General features: G+C 39.8%; 2 long non-coding RNA genes across 2 annotated transcripts in view; one reads left to right on the top strand and one right to left on the bottom strand.

Annotated features, from left to right (window-relative positions):
* The window catches only part of LOC110304318, a 362,919-nt gene that overhangs the window by 178,627 nt on the left and 166,447 nt on the right, over positions 1-17,845 (top strand). The gene's annotated exons all lie outside the window — the stretch shown is intronic.
* Positions 1-17,845, bottom strand: part of LOC115029874 — a 54,848-nt gene that overhangs the window by 30,170 nt on the left and 6,833 nt on the right. Inside the window, exon 2 of the long non-coding RNA XR_003835463.1 lies at positions 17,530-17,712. This is a non-coding gene — a long non-coding RNA (uncharacterized LOC115029874). The remainder of the gene's footprint in view (positions 1-17,529; positions 17,713-17,845) is intronic.

Genomic DNA, 17,845 nt, shown 5'->3' with positions numbered 1-17,845 from the left:
AAAAAAAAGAAAAAAAAAACAAAAAAAATAGGGTGGGGTTGGAAAATCGTATGTATGTGGGAAGAAGCCAAATTAATGCTAGCTTCAAGTTCAACCTTCTGAAATTTGTAAAAGGGGAAGATTATGTAATATCATGCAGTAAATCTCTCAGAAATATATTCTATGCTGTTACATCAGACTTGGAATAACTCCTCTTGACCTAACACAGAAATAACCTGTCAACTCTTTCAACCAGTCTCATCAAGTGCTCTCATACTGATGTTCATCGTGTTGCCATGGAAATCATCCTTGAGTTTACATTTTCGAAGTATCTGAATAGTGTCTCATTTGATGACAGTGGGGCTTGTGCTGAAGGTAATTTGGTCTTTCTTCAACAATACTGTAAGTCCTTTAGAATCTCACAGTGTCTCAAGAGTGCCACTGTGAACATCAGTTACCATGTTAATGTGGTGTGAATGCAGATAATGGCTTATAGGTCAGAAGATCCCATACCAAGAGATTTCTGTAGATTGTGATACATAAACAAATACTTATCCTTAGAGAGGGTTTTTTTCCCCCTAGAGAAAAGAATTCTGAACATTATATATCTGAATAAAACAATATTTTTCATGGTTTCTTAGCATAATTCCAGCCTCATTCCACTACTTCTGTTGAAGATAAAAAGCAGACTGGCTGTATTTTAACTTGACATAAGCGATTTTATTAAACCAGCCATACCCACTAAATTAGTAACTGGAGGTTTTTTGATCTACTTTCCTCTGTGGACTAGATACTGACTTGATAAAGGGAATAAGGTAGTCTCAGCAATCCTAACTCCAGGGCATTAGAAGAATACAACTCCTAGGGTTCTCTGAACCCTGCCTAGGAAGAAGACAGCCAGAAATCATGGGGCCCAGCCCCTCACCCCTTCTATTGAACAAATGGTGCTAATGTTCTCTACCCCCAGCCCTGGAAATAGAGAAATGGAGCTTCCTGTGATGCTCTGTGGGGTTAGTCAGACTGCCACTTTACAGGCATGTCTCTCCTTGCAATAATGAGCCTTTCTACTTACACCTGAACCTGACTCATTAAGTGAGGATCATACCATTGGGAAGATTTGGCAGCCACGGAAATTTAAACAAACAAAAAAAAAAATCCTAAACTAGTCCTTAAGAAGGCAGAGTTGGCACAAGAGGTTAAGAGTACTGGCTGTTCTTCCAGAGGTCCTGAGTTCAATTCTCAGCAACCATATAGTATCTTACAACCATCTATAATGGGTTCTAATACCCCCTTTTCTGGCATGCATGTGTACATGCAGATAGAGTATCCATACATTAAAAATAAACAAACAGATGAAGAAGAAGGAGGAGGAAGAGAAGGAGGAGGTAGAAGAGAAGGAGGAGGAGGAGGCAGAGTTGCTGAAGAAAGCAGAAATTCAACACAGAAAGCTGTGTAAGGTAAATTGAGATGCAAATGACTTCCTGAAACAAACAAAAAAAACATGAGTTTGAAAAAAAACTATGACATTCGCTTCTAATACTTGAACTTTGAATCACAAACAGATGAAAAAGACGCAGAGAACAACTATAAGGAAAATAAAGGAAATCTGAGTGCACCGGGGTTATGCAATTGCCTACCATGCAGAAGGCCCTGAATTCAGTCCCTGTACTAGAAACAGACACACACGGGATAGATAGAAGATAGATAGATAGATAGATAGATAGATAGATAGATAGATAGATAGATAGATAGATAGATAGATACATACATAGATAGATACATAGATACATAGATACATAGATAGATACATAGATAGATACATAGATAGATACATAGATAGATACATAGATAGATAGATAGATAGATAGATAGATAGATAGATAGATAGATAGATAGATAGATAGATAGATGATAGATAGATACATAGATAGATAGATAGATAGATAGATAGATAGATAGATAGATAGATAGATAGACACTATCATGAACAATAGTAGGAAGCATAGTCATTAAACAATTCACAGAAGTAATGTGAATTATAAGCTCAAAGAAGCATAGTGGTTCAATCTGTAACCCTCATACCAGGGATACTCAGCAGGAGAAATGCTGCAGGTTTCCAGCACCGTCTGGAACACTCACAATTATCAGGTACCAAATAACCCAAGGCTGCACAGCAAGACACTGACTCAAAACCAAAGATGGAGAAGGGGAAGGAAGAGGAAATTGACAAGCACAAATGGTTTTGAGAAGGATACAGGCACACTTTTGCTAGACATATACTATAAGGGTTTTTAAAGTCAGAAAACAAATTGGAAAATGTTGCTACCTTCCAGACAGACACAACAGTAATAACAAAGTGGTTGCTGGCAAGAGAACTCCATCAGACATCCCCTCTGCAATATTTCAAAGCTACAGGAAAATGAAATTCCCTTCACAGCTCACTAGCCAAAATGACTGTAAAATCAATATTTCCCTTATCTGTCCAGGCTCCAAAGTACTCTGCGAATGTAGCAGACAAATACCGCGCTTCAGGATAATCCTTGAAAAAGTAGTCTAACACACAGAAAATGAATCACAATAGTGAAGACAGGAAAGATACGAAAGAGTAAGGGCTACTGATCTATGAATCTCTGTAATGGGGAAAACAAACATGGCTGAAAAAGAAAGAAAGGGAAGAGATAGGGAAATTATAGCCAAGCGCCAGCTTACACATTATTATTTGTTTAGGTTTTTCAAACATTTAATTGTAGTGTGTGTGTGTGTGTGTGTGTGTGTGTGCGTGCATGCGTGTCTGCCAAAGTGTATATGTGTAGGTCAGTTCTCTCCTTCCACCATGTGAGTTCTAGACTTGAACTGAAGTCATCAGACCGGATGGAAGATGCTCTTACCTGCTCAGCCATTTTACTGTCACTGTGTCATTTTATAAGTCACCATTTAACAGTATGATGATGACACTGACTTGATAGCTTAAGATGGAGAAAGCTGCCTAAGTGTTTATAAACATTTCTATTAAAATAGTGGTGTGTTTTTCTATGTCCTAGAGAGGAAAGAACAGCCTATGACTGTTATGGCGAAGTCCACTGAGGCTTTACATGGTGTCACCCTCCCTAGCATTGTGAGTGAATATGTCCCATGGTATGCTAAACTAAAAGGATGTTAGAATGCCCTGTGTCCTGCATCAAAAGGGATGAGAGCAATAGTGGCACACTTAATTTTTTCCAAGTATAAGCATTTTCTTACAGCTTTTATGTACTTGGAGAGAACCCAGAATTTGGGGGGCAGATCTGGACACATGCATTATATATGTAGGACACATGGTAACATGCACAGAGATAATTCATACACACCAAATACAAATTCAGGACTTTTGCACTTCCAAACAGAGGACTGGAAGATAGCTCAGTTGGTGAAGTGTTTGCAGTGCAAACATGAGGGTCTTAACTTGATCCCCAGGAACCTACATAAGACCCAGGAGTGAGAAAAAAAGTTTCTGGGGAGGCAGAGACAGGAGTCCCCCTGAGGCTTTTTGGCCAAGCAGCCACTGTGTCCTAGTTATCAGTTCTAAGAAAATGGGAGACCCTGTCTCAAAGGTCACCGTGTGTTTATGTTGTTCTCTGGCCTGCCCATGCATGTCTGCATATGTGTGTGGTCAGCCTCACACACATGCGTCCACATGCACACATACAAAATGGAACTAGGTCACAACCCAGACAGCATGCCTCTATACATGCCTGGTACTCCTTATTTGAATATTGACTCAGATGATGTGAAGGTTGTCCATCTCTGCACTGGTGAAGACAACACAATTAAAGAACAGTTGAAGGGCCAGTGGTACCCCTCATTTTACTTTTGTTGCTAATAAAGGAGCCCTGGACACTGTTTTCCCACCATGAAGTTACACAGTCAAGGCATTTAACATTATGGGTTCCATCATTAGCTTGGTGAAAATGCACCAGGGCAGTAGGTTTGTAGAGATCAGAAGAATTGTCAGGGCACCATCCTACAGTGTGACCTTGGAGCATTTTCATGGTCTACAAAGGAGAGGGGAGACTTCTAACAAGGATTCTGTAGTATTATCTTCAAAATAAATGTAAAAGAAAAGGTTCAATATTGATGTTCAAAGTTTGTGTGTTTCTTTATACTCAGCCTTCCATGGGTCAGAGGCCACAGAGCTACAACTGACTCTGTTAAGTTAAATTTGTAAAAGATGAATCTAAGTCTGAATTATTTTGTAGTTCTGTTTCTTCTTTCACATAGAGTATTTTTCAAAATAAATTATGCCTTCATCTTGAAATACATAGAAAACACTGTTATTTTCCTACAATTGAATTTTCTGCAATATAATGCAAACTTTACATAGCTAATTTTTAAAATCCATTGTATTTAAGGTCCATCAAGAATTCAGCAAGTGGAAATCTGCTCTCATTTTCAAGGAAATACTTTCTTCTCTCTGTACTCTATTGTCATAGAAAAAAAAAAGGAATTGGGACTTAGGACACCATTGAGTCAGTAAAATATTTGTCATACAAGCATAAAGGCCTGGACTCAGATCCCCATAGCCCATGTGGGTAAAGGGCCCAGTGATATGTACCTGTGATCTTAACTCTGATGAGGGGAAAGCAACAGAGGCTCTGGATCTCTCTGGGCAGAGACTGGCTAGTCTAAGCGAGTTAGTGATCTCCTTGTTAAGGCTCTTTCACAAAAAAATGTACTGTGGAGAGCAATTAAGGAAGATACATAATGTTGAACTCTGGTCTCCATATGTATACACAAACATCCATATACATATATATATATTCCTATATATACATATATAACATAACACAAATATACATGTGTACAAATGCTACATGGAAAAGAAACCTTTTCAAATTAGTGAGGACTCATCAAGTTTCCCTTCTTGTGGATATAGGATTCCAAGATGCCTTCAGAAAATAATATCACAAAGATTAAACCAAGAAATACTTGCTAAGACCCTCAGCAAGAAAAAATTGCATTTTTGGTTTTGTTTGTGTTTTTTAATTTAAAGGATGCCCTATGAATCAGTACTTAAATTAGGACTAATTAAAGAGTCAGGCAGGAGGGAGCCTTTTCACCACCTCTAATGTCTCGTCCCTTGGTTTGGGAAGCACACATGTTCCAGAGAAACCCTGTTCCTTCACTGTCACCGGAGGCATACCTCAGAGAGAAGAGTCCACAGCTCCTGTTCCCAGGCAGTTCTGGTCAGCACATATCTGCATCTCATCATCTATTAGGGTTTCCATGGCATTGAAGAAATACCATGACCATGGCAACTCATAAAGGAAAGCATTTAATAGGAGCTGACTTACAGTTCAGAGGTTAATCCATGACCATCATTGTGGGAAGTATGGTGGTGCACAGGTAGCCTTGGTGCTGGAGAGGGAGCTGAGAGTTTTAAATCTGGGTTGGCGAGCAGCAGGAAAGAGTGACACTGGGCCTGGCTTGAGCTTCTGGAACCGTCTAAGACCATTTCCTTTAGTCTCTGTTCCACACTTTGTCACTGTATCTCCTCCTATGGGTATTTTGTTCACCCTTCTAAGAAGGACCAAAGTAGCCACATTTTGGTTCCTTCTTGAGCTTTATATGGTCTGGGAATTGTACCTTGAGTACTCCGAGCTTCTGGGCTAATATCCACTTATCAGTGAGTGCACACCATGTGTATTCCTTTGGTGATTTTCTAGTTCCATCCAATTTGCCTAAGAATTTCATGAATTCATGTTTTTAATAGCTGTGTAGTACTCCATTGTATAAATGTTCACAATTTTTGTATCCATTCCCCTGTTAAGGGACATCTGGGTTCTTTCCAGCTATATCCACTTTTGTGGATGCCAACAAGTGCTTGCTGACAGGAGCCTGATATAGCTTTCTTCTGAGAGGCTCTGCCAGTGCCTGAAAAATACAGAGGTGGATGCTCTCAGCCAACCATTGGACTGAACACAAGGTCCCCAGTGGAGGAGCTAAAGAAAGTACCCAAGGAGCTGAAAGGGTTTGCAGCCCCAAAGGAGGAACAATATGAACCAACCAGTACCCCCGAGCTCCCAGGGATTAAACACTATATATGGAGGCACCCATGGCTCCAGCCCCATATATAGCAGAGTATGGACTTGTTAGACATCAATAAGAAGAGAAGCCCTTGGTCCTGTGAAGGGTTGATGCCCCAGTATATGGGGATGCCATAACAGGGAAGCAGGAGTGCATGGGTTGGTAGGCAGGGGAAGGGATGGGATGGGGGTTTTCATAGGGGAAACAAGGAAAGAGGATAGCATTTGAAATGTAAATAAAGAAAATATCTAATTTTTTTTAAAAAATCCATATCCTTCAAAATGGCCACACCTACTCTAACAAGGCCACACCTACCAATAGTGCCACTCCCTATGAGCCTATAGGTGCCATTTTCATTCAAACTACTACATATCACCACACAGCTAAGCAGCAAAGACACAAAATTCAGTCTCCTGGACTCAGGTTGTGAGAGTTAAGTGGCAGACAAAGAAGACCATGGCAACTCTCCACTACCCTTTCGGAGGCAATACTTATTGAAGTCCTGCTTTGGTTGCAACATTTTTTACTGATTTCTCATTTCAAAATGTTCATTGCAAAATAAAGAGTACAGAGGGGAGAGTACGTTTGACTTCCAATTCAGTCTCAAGAGCCAACTACTGTTAACATTTTGATAATAAATATCACCACTATTGTCAAACAGATATTTATAGCCTTATAAATAAAATATATGCATGTCCTATAACCTTGTCCTTTCATCTACCAGTAAACCAGAAACATACTTTGATGTCATTAATTTTTAAGCAACACACCATATTTTAGCACAACCTCCAGCTCTGCTATAAGCCATTTGTTTAAGAAATCTTTAAGACCTTTTTGCCTTGGTTTGTGTGTGTGTATGTGTGTGTGTGTTGCATACATAAGTTCCTGTTTATGTTCTCATGTGTGAAGGCTCATGGGAGTTTCCAGGTACTCACGTGCATGTGTGTGAATGGGGATAGAGGTCTCACATTGACACTGAATATTTTCCTAGATCACTCTACATTATTTATTGCGGGGGTGGTTCCTTTCAAATGAACAGAGAGCTCATAGATCAGCCGGTCTAATTAGTCAGCGTGTGCCAGGGATCTCTGTCTCTGCCTCCTGAGTGCTGAGAATGCAGGTCCTATTTTACTTTCCCAGCCTTTTGCCTGTGCTCTGAGGATCTGCACTCTGGTCTCCTTTATCCTCCCATCTCTCTAGCCTTTTGCTCCTACTGAGCAATGCTATAATAAAAATTCTTGTAGTTACATTTCAAGGCAAATGCATGTTAACTGATACCCCACCACTCCCTTGCTGTTGCTTACTGCTCTATTCCAAAAAGTAAGTGCAAACTTTTACCCTTGAAGTATTGTCACTCACTAGTTCTCTCACTATGCCCTGTGCTGTGTAATATCTATATATTGCTGTACAACAAATTGCCCGCAAAGCCTCATGCCTTACAGTAATGAACATTTGGGTTTAATTTGTTTCTTTTTGTGGGTAAGAAATCCAGCCTAGACTAAACTGGTTTGCTGTGAATATTGTCTTCCTGGCAAATCGGAGGAGTAAGAGTTGTGTTTTCTCACTAGGCCATTAGTGCCACAGGGCATTCTGTTCCCATGGAATAGATAATGTTAGGGAAGCTTGCTTTATCAGGGCAAGCAAAGAAGATTGTAGGGGAGAGATGGCAGGAAAGGCCAACACCATTTTTAGTAACCTAATCCAGTCACTTTTGTTTCACTAGAAGTAAATCACTAGGCCAACCCCAATTTAAAAAAAAAAAAGAGGGGAATTACGTAAGGATATGTCAGGAAGTGGGGTTAATTCACAGTACAAGGAAGAAAGATGATTACTTCTGTTCCCATCACCACATTAAGCAATGTTCAAACAGCTACCCCTGGGAATGCAACTGTATGTGTACAATGGCTATGTGCAATGAGTGGCGTGCAATAAGTCTCATAATGCCAGCATCAACAGGAATATCATCTACCATGACCTTATCACACTTTGATAATATGACACTATTACTACGTCACAGAAAACTGCTAGCAGTATATGGAACCACTGTCATTTAGCAATCTGTGGTTAAGCCTGACTCATATGTGTATTATATAAGTGTATGTGCATACACAAAATGGCACACATATTTAAAGTGTGAAACTTCATGAATCAACTTAAGCCTTTTATTAGTGTTTCATTTCCTCTTTCTGAAGTGCCACTCCCATACCTGCCAGGTCTGGTGCCTTTCATCATTCAGATCTGTTTATACTGAGGAATTTTGGATGAGATGCTGTTTCTAGTCATTCTAAATCAATCTCCCAAAAATCCATGCACAGCAACCTACATCTAGACCAATGCTTGATACTTGTATTAGTTATCTTCCTGCCTTCCTTCTTGCTTGAATATAAACACCAATCGAGGGAACTCTTAGATGCCTCAGTCATTACTTCTGCCTGGCAGTAATTGTTGCATATTTCCATGTATTTTCTGGAACACTTCACATGCTGTTGTTCAGAAAAGCATCTGCTGCAGAAGAAGGGAAGAATGCACACATGTAAACAAATGGCGCTCTCAGAATATTATCTCAAAAAATAGAATGACGTGGTCAAAAATTCAACAGTGTTTACTATGAAGTAAGCATCTTCGTGCTGGAGAACCTAGTTCACTTTCAACTGGAATGCTAAGCAGTACAATGAAGGACCAGACATTTGTCACAAAATACACAGAATACTGCCATACTCTCCTGAAACAGTTTGATACCCAAAGTGACCCTTTGTTTCCTTTAAAACATTGACAAGTACCCAGATCCTTGCCTTAAACCACCTAGCTTTCCAGTGGACATGCTCTCCCTGTAATTCCTGTAATTCCTGAGTTTAACCCAGTGGGTTGCTTCTTTGTAGACAGAGAAAGCAAAAGTAAGCAAAAGAAGCTAGGACCATCCTTACATGGAAAAAAAAGGTTAAAAATAAAGAAGGAAAGATTATCACTACAAAAGTCATTCTATCAGTAATTCCAACAATACTTTCACAGACTGCTGTCTTGAGACCTGACCTAGAACTTTATAGTAAAAAACAAAGTGAAGTCAGTTGCTCTGATGCTGCTTATGTAATCATGAAAATTGATCTTATATAATATTTTCATTTATTCTTTGATGAGATCTACCTTCCACTTCCGGTTCCCATGAGACCTCGGAGCACATCCCCCTCCCAACTGCATGTCCTCTTCTTTAATGTCTATCTTTATTATCATGTTTTAACCCACAGAGTCAAATATATACACAGGTATGGCATCATTCACTGAGGCATGGATGACTTAATAGCAGCCTTGACTTTGGCCAGGTCTTATACAAGTAACCACCGCTGCATAAATAATGATTTTGGACAAAATTATAGCTTTTAGAATGAGCCCCTTCTGCCAGAAAATGATTTTCCTTCTTATAAGTCTACCTAAGTCTGAGCTTCCTAAGTCAGTATGGTCTAATACTGTCACTATGTTAGACATGCACTATGGATTTAATAAAGCATCTCATTGCATAATGATTTTAAGGGTTTTCACTTGATTTCCTTACCTCTGGGATTGATCTCATAACACACTGAGTTCTATACAGCACAGCATCATGTCATGCAGAATAGCCACTTATTATATGCACTGTCCTACTAAATGTATACTATAAATACTATGTGTGTGTGTGTGTGTGTGTGTGTGTGTATCTTTAATATAAACATACTAGTATAAACTGACAGTGTCTTATATATCAAAGCACAGGCTTTGTTTTTTTTTTCTGATATGTAAATAGTGCCTCTGAAAGATCAGTGCAGCTCAGAGTCAGCGAAAAGTTGCAACAATACTGAGTTATGTAGCACTCAAACTTCCTGGCAGCCCAGATACTAAGTGCAAAACTTGACAATGTCTATCCAAAGGGTGGGAGAGTGGGGATAGGAAATCTAGTGATGTGATTACAACTGTGCTATGCACTGAATTCTAGAGAGAACGCACTTAGAGAGGGTCCCTCTTCTCTTCCACTTTCTTCTATGAAACAGCATAGCTGCATGGATTCCAGCTCAGGACCTACGCTAACTCCATGACCTGGACAACATTCTAAGTCATCCATGTCTTACTTGCTCCATTAGATGAATCACACCATGTAAAGTAATATGTGCCTGGCAGAAAAAACTGTTTATAATTAACTTCTGTGCTCTCTTCCCTTTTCTTTTCTTTCCTCCTCTTTTCTCTCCTCTCCTCTCTTCTTCTCTTCTCTTTTCTCTTTTCTTTCCTTTTTGTGAGTGTGTCATGTTCTGCCCTACCCACTCCACATCCCCTCTTAGAAACGGAAGATACATAGGAAGAAAATGAGTTTTCTGCACCACCTAGCAGGAAAGGTAAGTTTCATCAGAAGACCTGCACCCAGATAAAGATTGCTGAAGTTTCTCCTGTCCTCGGAAGGACTGATGTCTAAAGACACCTGACTCCTTATTATGAGAGGTTGTCTTGACCAGATATATAACATCATCCTTGGCCTCTACTGATCGGATATTAATAGCTGTCCCTGCATGGTGTGATAATCAAGGATGTCTTCGGATATAGCCAAATGTTTGTAACCATCCTTGCATAGCCCACCAACAAGCACTGTTCTAGTGTTTACCAGGTGGCCACTTTACTCTCGTTTCATGTCCTCACCGATGGGAACTATACAGCATGCAGCTCTGAGGATGGGGCTCCACATACGGAGCTTAATTTGCATCATTTCTTCTATGGCAAGTGGGGACTTTTGTCTCACTTGCCAGCTACAAGTGCAGTTTTAATGTGTACTTTTGAGAGATAGTTAGTGCTCCCATAAAGCTGAAATGAGGCATGTCTGAGAAAAGAAAAAGAACGTGATCACACTGCAGACAGCTGGGAACAAATTGTCACTAACAGAGAACACTGGCTTGCCGAGCAGCTTTCAGCACAAACAACTCCCTATGACCAGTCTCAGGGGCACCACAGAAATGTGCACCTAAGTGTGCCACCTTCAGGGTCACAAATTGAAGGTAATGAAAAACAACCAGAGAAAGACTGCCCTTGGCATATTTTTTCCAACTGCACATTTATGTTTTTTTTTAATGTACAGTAAGATGTAGACAGAGTGGACAAGAACAGAATGGTACCCAGAAGCTGTTTTTTAAAAATATAATTCAGAGTCCAGTTAATGTTGACTATATGCATATGGGTGTATAGGCATTCACTGGAACACAAATAACCTATCATCTGACACACACTGACAAAAAAATGACACTACCTCCCCTAGCAACCATTAATTGCCAGTAGATCCTCATTTAAAGGTAGGATATTATAAGTCCCTCCCCCACCCATGCTACCATGTTAATTGCCTTATTGTTGCAAAGATCTTGTGCAGGCAACCAGAGCTGCTGCAAGTTCACAAGTACAATTGCCCTGTCATATCCAAAAAACACGATTTTACAGCCATCCTCCCTAACCTTTGGCTCTTACATTCTTCCCACCCTCTCTTCTATAATGACCCCTAGGCCTTGGAGCTGTTTCTTAACACAATACATTTGAAAGGACATGATTTTCCTGAGAATAACAACCAAGGTTGCTCTCTGGCTTCCACGTGTTTGCACATGCATGCTGATGAACTCGTACACACACACATACTTGCATGTGTACATATACACATATGTGAATAACTATAAACATATAACACAGACACACATACACACAGCACTGGAGTAATTAAATGTAGAGCCACATGCCTGTTATAGAAATATTTAATCTCAATTCAGGGCTTCTACCCAGTCTTTGACCATTCAGTTCCTGGATAAAAGACACATGACCTTTGTATTTATAATAAACCCTAATCAGCAATAGAGCTGGGCAGATTGTCTACCCTCTGTGCTATTAGAATCTATTTCCCCATCTATAACCCCGTTATAATTTTCCATGTTCCATCTGGGCAGCTCTTAACTCCAATTGGCTAGCCCTCAAGGCTATGTTTTCATGATGCATCCGGAGGAAGCATGACAGAAGAGAAGGAAGCCGCCATAAGGGAAGATGGACCATGAGCACATGGCCAGGAGAAACAGTGAGCATTTGGGGTACACCACTGTGGAAGTAGTAAGGTCATCAGTTTACAAAAGTCAATTAAGGGTCACCCTACAGTAATTGCCAGAACCAAATTAAATAACTAAGTCTGAGACTCATTTGTTGTACTACACATGCCTATATCTCCAGCACTTGAAAAATGGAGGCAGGATTCAATGTCATCCTTACCTACATCGGATTCAAGGCCAGCTTGAACTACCTAAAATCCTGTCTCAAAATAGATAGAGAGATAGATAAATAGATAGATAGATAGATAGATAGATAGATAGATAGATAGATAGATAGATAGATAGATGCATACATGGATACAAGCGTATATACATAATCACAACCTCTCTATAGTTCTTGAATGAGAAGTGCTGATGTGCCGATGTTCTGGAAGCTTCCTGAGTACATCAAGTGAGGTGCAGGTTTCCATTCCTATCTGAAAACCCAGGCCAATGCCACTGTGCATTTGCACATGTACAATATGGATAATCATCTTAGATCACATTTTTAGCAAAAATACAGTGTTTTCTTCTGAGTAAACTACAAAACTTCAATACACACCCATACTCTCGACAAAATGTCTAGAATAATAAACATTTTAGTCTTTCTGTGAACATGGTGCCCTCAGAAGAACTTCTGACTTCATGTGTAATAATACCAGACACATTCACTAAGCACTTAGCTCTTACACACATAAGGCATGTGTCCCAGATACATTGTCTCATTTAACTCTATTTTAACCATTAATGGCCCTGGCTGACATCCTATATAAAGAAATTATTAATTGTATATTTGTTCCTAACTCTTAAAATATGCTTTTGCCCTGAAATTATATTCTTCTAATCATTTGTTTATGATTTGACATAAAAATAAAGAGTAGGAAATTTGATGAACATTGATTACGTTAGAAGACACTGCTACAATTTCTTCAGTGACCACTATTTTCCAGTTGCCATATTGTAACCTCTGGCCTTTACAAAGACGGCATCACCATGCACACCTCACACCTTTCCCACTGAGATTTGCTTAGGAAAATTAAGAGATAAATAAAATTTGAAATCTGTTCTTTTTACTGTTCTTCTGATGTTTTTTAAGAGAGAGAGAGAGAGAGTTAAGAGTCTGGTAATCCACCAGTGTTGGGAAATAATAAAGAAAGTTTTCCCAGACCACTCTCATAAGATAGGAGGTTTGAAAATTAGAAAAGATTGCTCAGTGTTGCAAGATATCTGATCACACTGTGAACATCAAGATTGTGTTATTTACTGAAGGAAAATAAAAGAAAGAAACTGCTTCTAGTTGTTCTGTGGCTCAGCCCTTAGCACATATATTTCATCCCTCTGGCTGAAGTACAGACAAGCCCTTCATACTCACCTTTAATCTCAAACAATGAAGGTAAAGTCAGTTTATATAAGGAAGCACCCATGTTTAAAAGTGACTTCTAATTGAGGGGCAGACAAAATGATGAATCTGAGAAAGATTTGACAGAATAGGATATGCCCAACTCTCATGAGAAGACAGAAGAAAGGGAAGCTAACTTAAGAGGCAGTGCAGATAGGAGAGGAGTCAGTTTTATCAGGAGAGGTTTACAGAGACAGGTTGAAGAGAGAATGAGCCAGAGAATAAGAAGAGGCCATAAAATTAGAACATACTGTGAAAGTTATTATAAGGCCAAGCAGAGCAATTCAGGAAAAACTGAGAAGCCAGATTGAACCAGTCAGCTTCGAAAAGAGTTTGAAGCACAACAGCTAAGTTAAACCAGCCAACCGAGTTCACAAAGAACTAGGAAGGGGTCTTCTTATTTAGCAGAAGTCTCAGAGGCTGAAAGCAGTCTAAGCCTAGATTAGACTGTGCAGAGGCTAGAAGCTTATGGGACTAGATCTACGTTAGCAGACTGAGGCAGTAAGCATCAGAGATGATAATTACTTCAGGAAAATAAAAGATACTATTACAGCACTGGCAGGTCACAGGTCAGGTCCTGGGACTAAGAAAAAGGATGGTTCTGTGGAGAACTGAAGACAACAGGGAAAGCTGATCTCAGCTTTCCTATGTCCAAAGTTTCTTCATGCTTGCATCTCTTGTTAGCAAAGCTGGGCCTTTGAGCCTGGCATAAAACAGAAGCACAGAGGGTGCAAAGATCAAACTTCTATGCAATGCAATGTAGCATGTGTATGCATCTTTACATTTTTCTGTGGCATCAGTAGATTCTCTTACAATCCTAGAGACATGAGACTCCAAGGGGAAGAAAAGCGTATAGTTAGGAAACAGTGCCCTAGGTCACGTGCAATCCCCCACAATGCAGTGTTCAGCCGCATCTAGAGAAGCCGCTCACAGAACCTTCTCTCATTGGTCACACTAAGTGGAATGGGCCCTGTCTATGACTAAAGAATAGCAATGTGGTATAGAGAGTTGCCTATCGGTGTGTTTTAAATATGTGTTTCCCACCCACCCATAATCAAAGCTGCCGGAATGATTATAAGAAACTAGCTGAAAGCATCGCTAAAGACCTTCACACTTATGAGACTTCTAGAGGTTGTCAAGGGACTGAGGCTCGCCATAAAAATCATGTGGGAAATGCTGCAGTGATTTTCTCCAGATGTGAAAACTGCTTGTCATGTTGGAATATCCAATGAGGTCAGACAGAATCTGGATGTGATGCTAATGAACTCCCCATCTCGACAATCAGAAATGTGTCCCCATTCTCTTCTGCTTAATCCCGAGGAACAAGCCTCAGTTTGGGGTGTGGGCATCCTTAGTGTCCTTCTCTGTTACTATGCTCAATTTTAGAGAGAGCAGATCTCATATTCAAAGACATCTACAGGTTAGGAATCTTCGCTTAAGCATTCATCATATGTCCCTGGAATTTCATTTTTGATATAGAATATGAATAACTTACACTAACCCAGAACCCACTACTTGTGTTTTGTAAGTAAATGGCTAAGTCAAAGCCATTGCTATACAGAGTTAAATATAGAACATTTATGTTGTCCAGGACTCTTGTGCCTCTTCCCAAGTAAGATTCACCTCTGGTTCTTATTGCTATCCTGACTTCTCCTTCATAGATGATTTTTCTCATTCCGGATTTTCATATGAAGACAATGACTAGGTAGCCTTGCTCCTTTCATAGATTATGTCTTTGAGATGCATCTAGTTGACAGTTATAATAGTCTGTTCCTTTTTTACTGCTGTGTAGTACCCCATTGTATCAATAAACCACAATTTATTTATCTACTGTATTCTTATCTGCATTCTGAATGTTCTCTAATGCGAGGCAATCATGAGTAAGACTCTTAGGAACATTCTTTTGTTTCTCACTAGAATTTAATAACTGTGTTTTGATTTCGTGATTTTCTTTAGCCATAAATACTTTTGTTTTGTTTTTCAAGATAGGGTTTCTCCATGTATCCCTGGCTGTCCTGGAATTCACTCTGTAGACCCGGATGAGCTCTAACTCAGAGATCTGCCTGCCTTTGCCTCACTGAATGCTGGTTCATAAGGCATGTGCCACCACCACCCCACAATAGTTTTAAATGAAGTAAAGAGTTGACTTTATGTTGTAAAAAGTGATAACATTGTCCCCTTTAAATTCAATTTATTTAAAAAGAATAAAAAATTTTAGAAAAATCTTTTCTTGAACATTATGAAATATACTTTTCTGTATTCAAGAAACTAATAGCCAAAACACCTTGGAGTCGATTTTGAGATTGTCTGGGGATTCTAAAACAATCAGTTAGTTACCAAGTCATCAAACTCTGAGAAGATAAGTACCTTGGGAACTTAAGGAAGAGATGGAGTTCCAAAAGCTGAGGTGGATGTAGGTCTTTGAATCTCACCAGAGTGTTACTAGTTAGAGAAAGAGAAAACAGTCCTACTCACACTCAGATGTCCATCATTTGGAAAAAAAAGTGCCTAGCCTTGAATAAATTTGCACTACATTTTTCCATAAGTCTGGGCTCTGATACCTGAGGGACATTTTAAGGAGAAAACGGAGGGTGGATCTCAAAGGCCATCTAAGGAGAAAACAGGAACATGACACAAACAAGAAAACTAGGAAAAATGCAGACCTGACGAACACAGCAGATTCCCAAACTAGCAAACATCACAGGCTGAATCGAGCCAGTCCTTATAAAGCAGCAGTGGTGCAGGATACAAGTGAACAGGGGAGGATGGTTTGCCTGGGCAGAAGGTAGAATTGCTGACCTCGTGAGCTTCAGCCAGACAGTTCATCATGGAGACTACACCCTTGAGTGTTTTCTTCACTATGGGAACTTCAAAAACACGAGGTAGGTTATCAGCAGAAAGCCATGCAAAAGACAACTCCCAGATTTCCACAGCAAGTGAAGCCTAGGCAACTCATCATGTTCCTCTTTTTACAAAGATTTGCAGCAAAGCCTCAGGCTGAGATGACAGTTTGCCTGAAGACCATCATCTATCTGACAGAAAGGTTCACACCAAGCCCCCTGAGCCCTGGACACACATATTTCAGGAATTCTACTTCCAGAATTGAGTCTTTATCTTCTCTTTGTCAGTAGGATGTGTCACACACATCCAGTATTTCATCCAAATGGGAATGTTTGCCAGGAAGAGCCTTCCACTACACAGCTGACACTGGCTTTGAAGGGGCTAATTATGTTTAAAGCCAGTCTGAGGCAGAGGAGGCCTTGGACCATGAAATATCTTTTCATTAAAAAAAAGAAGATGTATCTTGTAAAAGCAAAGAAACTGAAAAAAAATCTGTGTCTCTCATTAGAAATGTGTTTCATGATGCAGAGATCTAAAACTCCTGACCATAATTATTTTGATGGGCCTTAAGAGTCATAATCTGCTTTTCCATCTCTGTGAAGCATAAACTTAAAAAATATAACAGATAAGTATAGGTAATAAATTTTGTAAACTGCTTAAAAACATCTCCTAAGCACAGCCATGTTCATGAACAGCAGTCTAACAGATTCATGGCGTTCCCAGGGCAAGGCACAGGCTTGTGAGCACTCTGGCGTTGGCATGACAACCTAAGGCAGAATGAGCAACACTCATAGGCTGTGCACTCAGCACTTAGATCTGGGAATAATGGCTTTCTTCCATTCTGGATATGTGAGTTTAATGAAAAACAAATTCACTCATCCATCACTTTACACAGACAAGAAAGCAGGTACAAGATATGAGGCTCCATCCAACTCCAACATGTCAGAGCCACATCAACTCTATTGTGGTGAGGATGTGGGTTTCATACAAGAAGATCCTGTACTGTTTTTGTTTTTTTTTAAGTAATGCTCAGCAAGCAGATGGAAGGATTTCTCCGAGAGATACCAACAAGAATTAGCATTTAGACCCACGAAAAAGGAGATGGCTTTCCCCAAGGCAGGTGGGCTGCAACCACTGAAGACATAAATGGACCAAGGAATAGTAGGAGAGTGAACTTACTGTCTCTGCTGGAGCTGGGACCATGCTTTCTCCTGGTTTGCACGTTAGTGTTCTGGTTCTCAAGTCTTTGGATTCAGACCAGGACTTGCATGGTCAGCTTCCTGGTCCTCAGATTTCCAGACATTAATTGGATGATACCACCACATTTCTTGCTTCTTCAGTTTGCATCACACAGGCCAGTTTCTATGATCAAAATAGTATCGATTAGATCCATTGTATTTGTTTTCTTACATGCGCATGCACACACATTCCATTTCTCTTTTTTTTGTTTTTTTATTTGTTTGTTTGTTTTTTGTTGTTATTGGTTTTTTTTTTT

The sequence above is a fragment of the Mus caroli genome, chromosome 1 (genome assembly GCF_900094665.2).
Source record: "Mus caroli chromosome 1, CAROLI_EIJ_v1.1, whole genome shotgun sequence".
NCBI classification, from domain to species: domain Eukaryota; kingdom Metazoa; phylum Chordata; class Mammalia; order Rodentia; family Muridae; genus Mus; species Mus caroli.
This window is presented reverse-complemented; position numbering and strand designations above follow the sequence as displayed.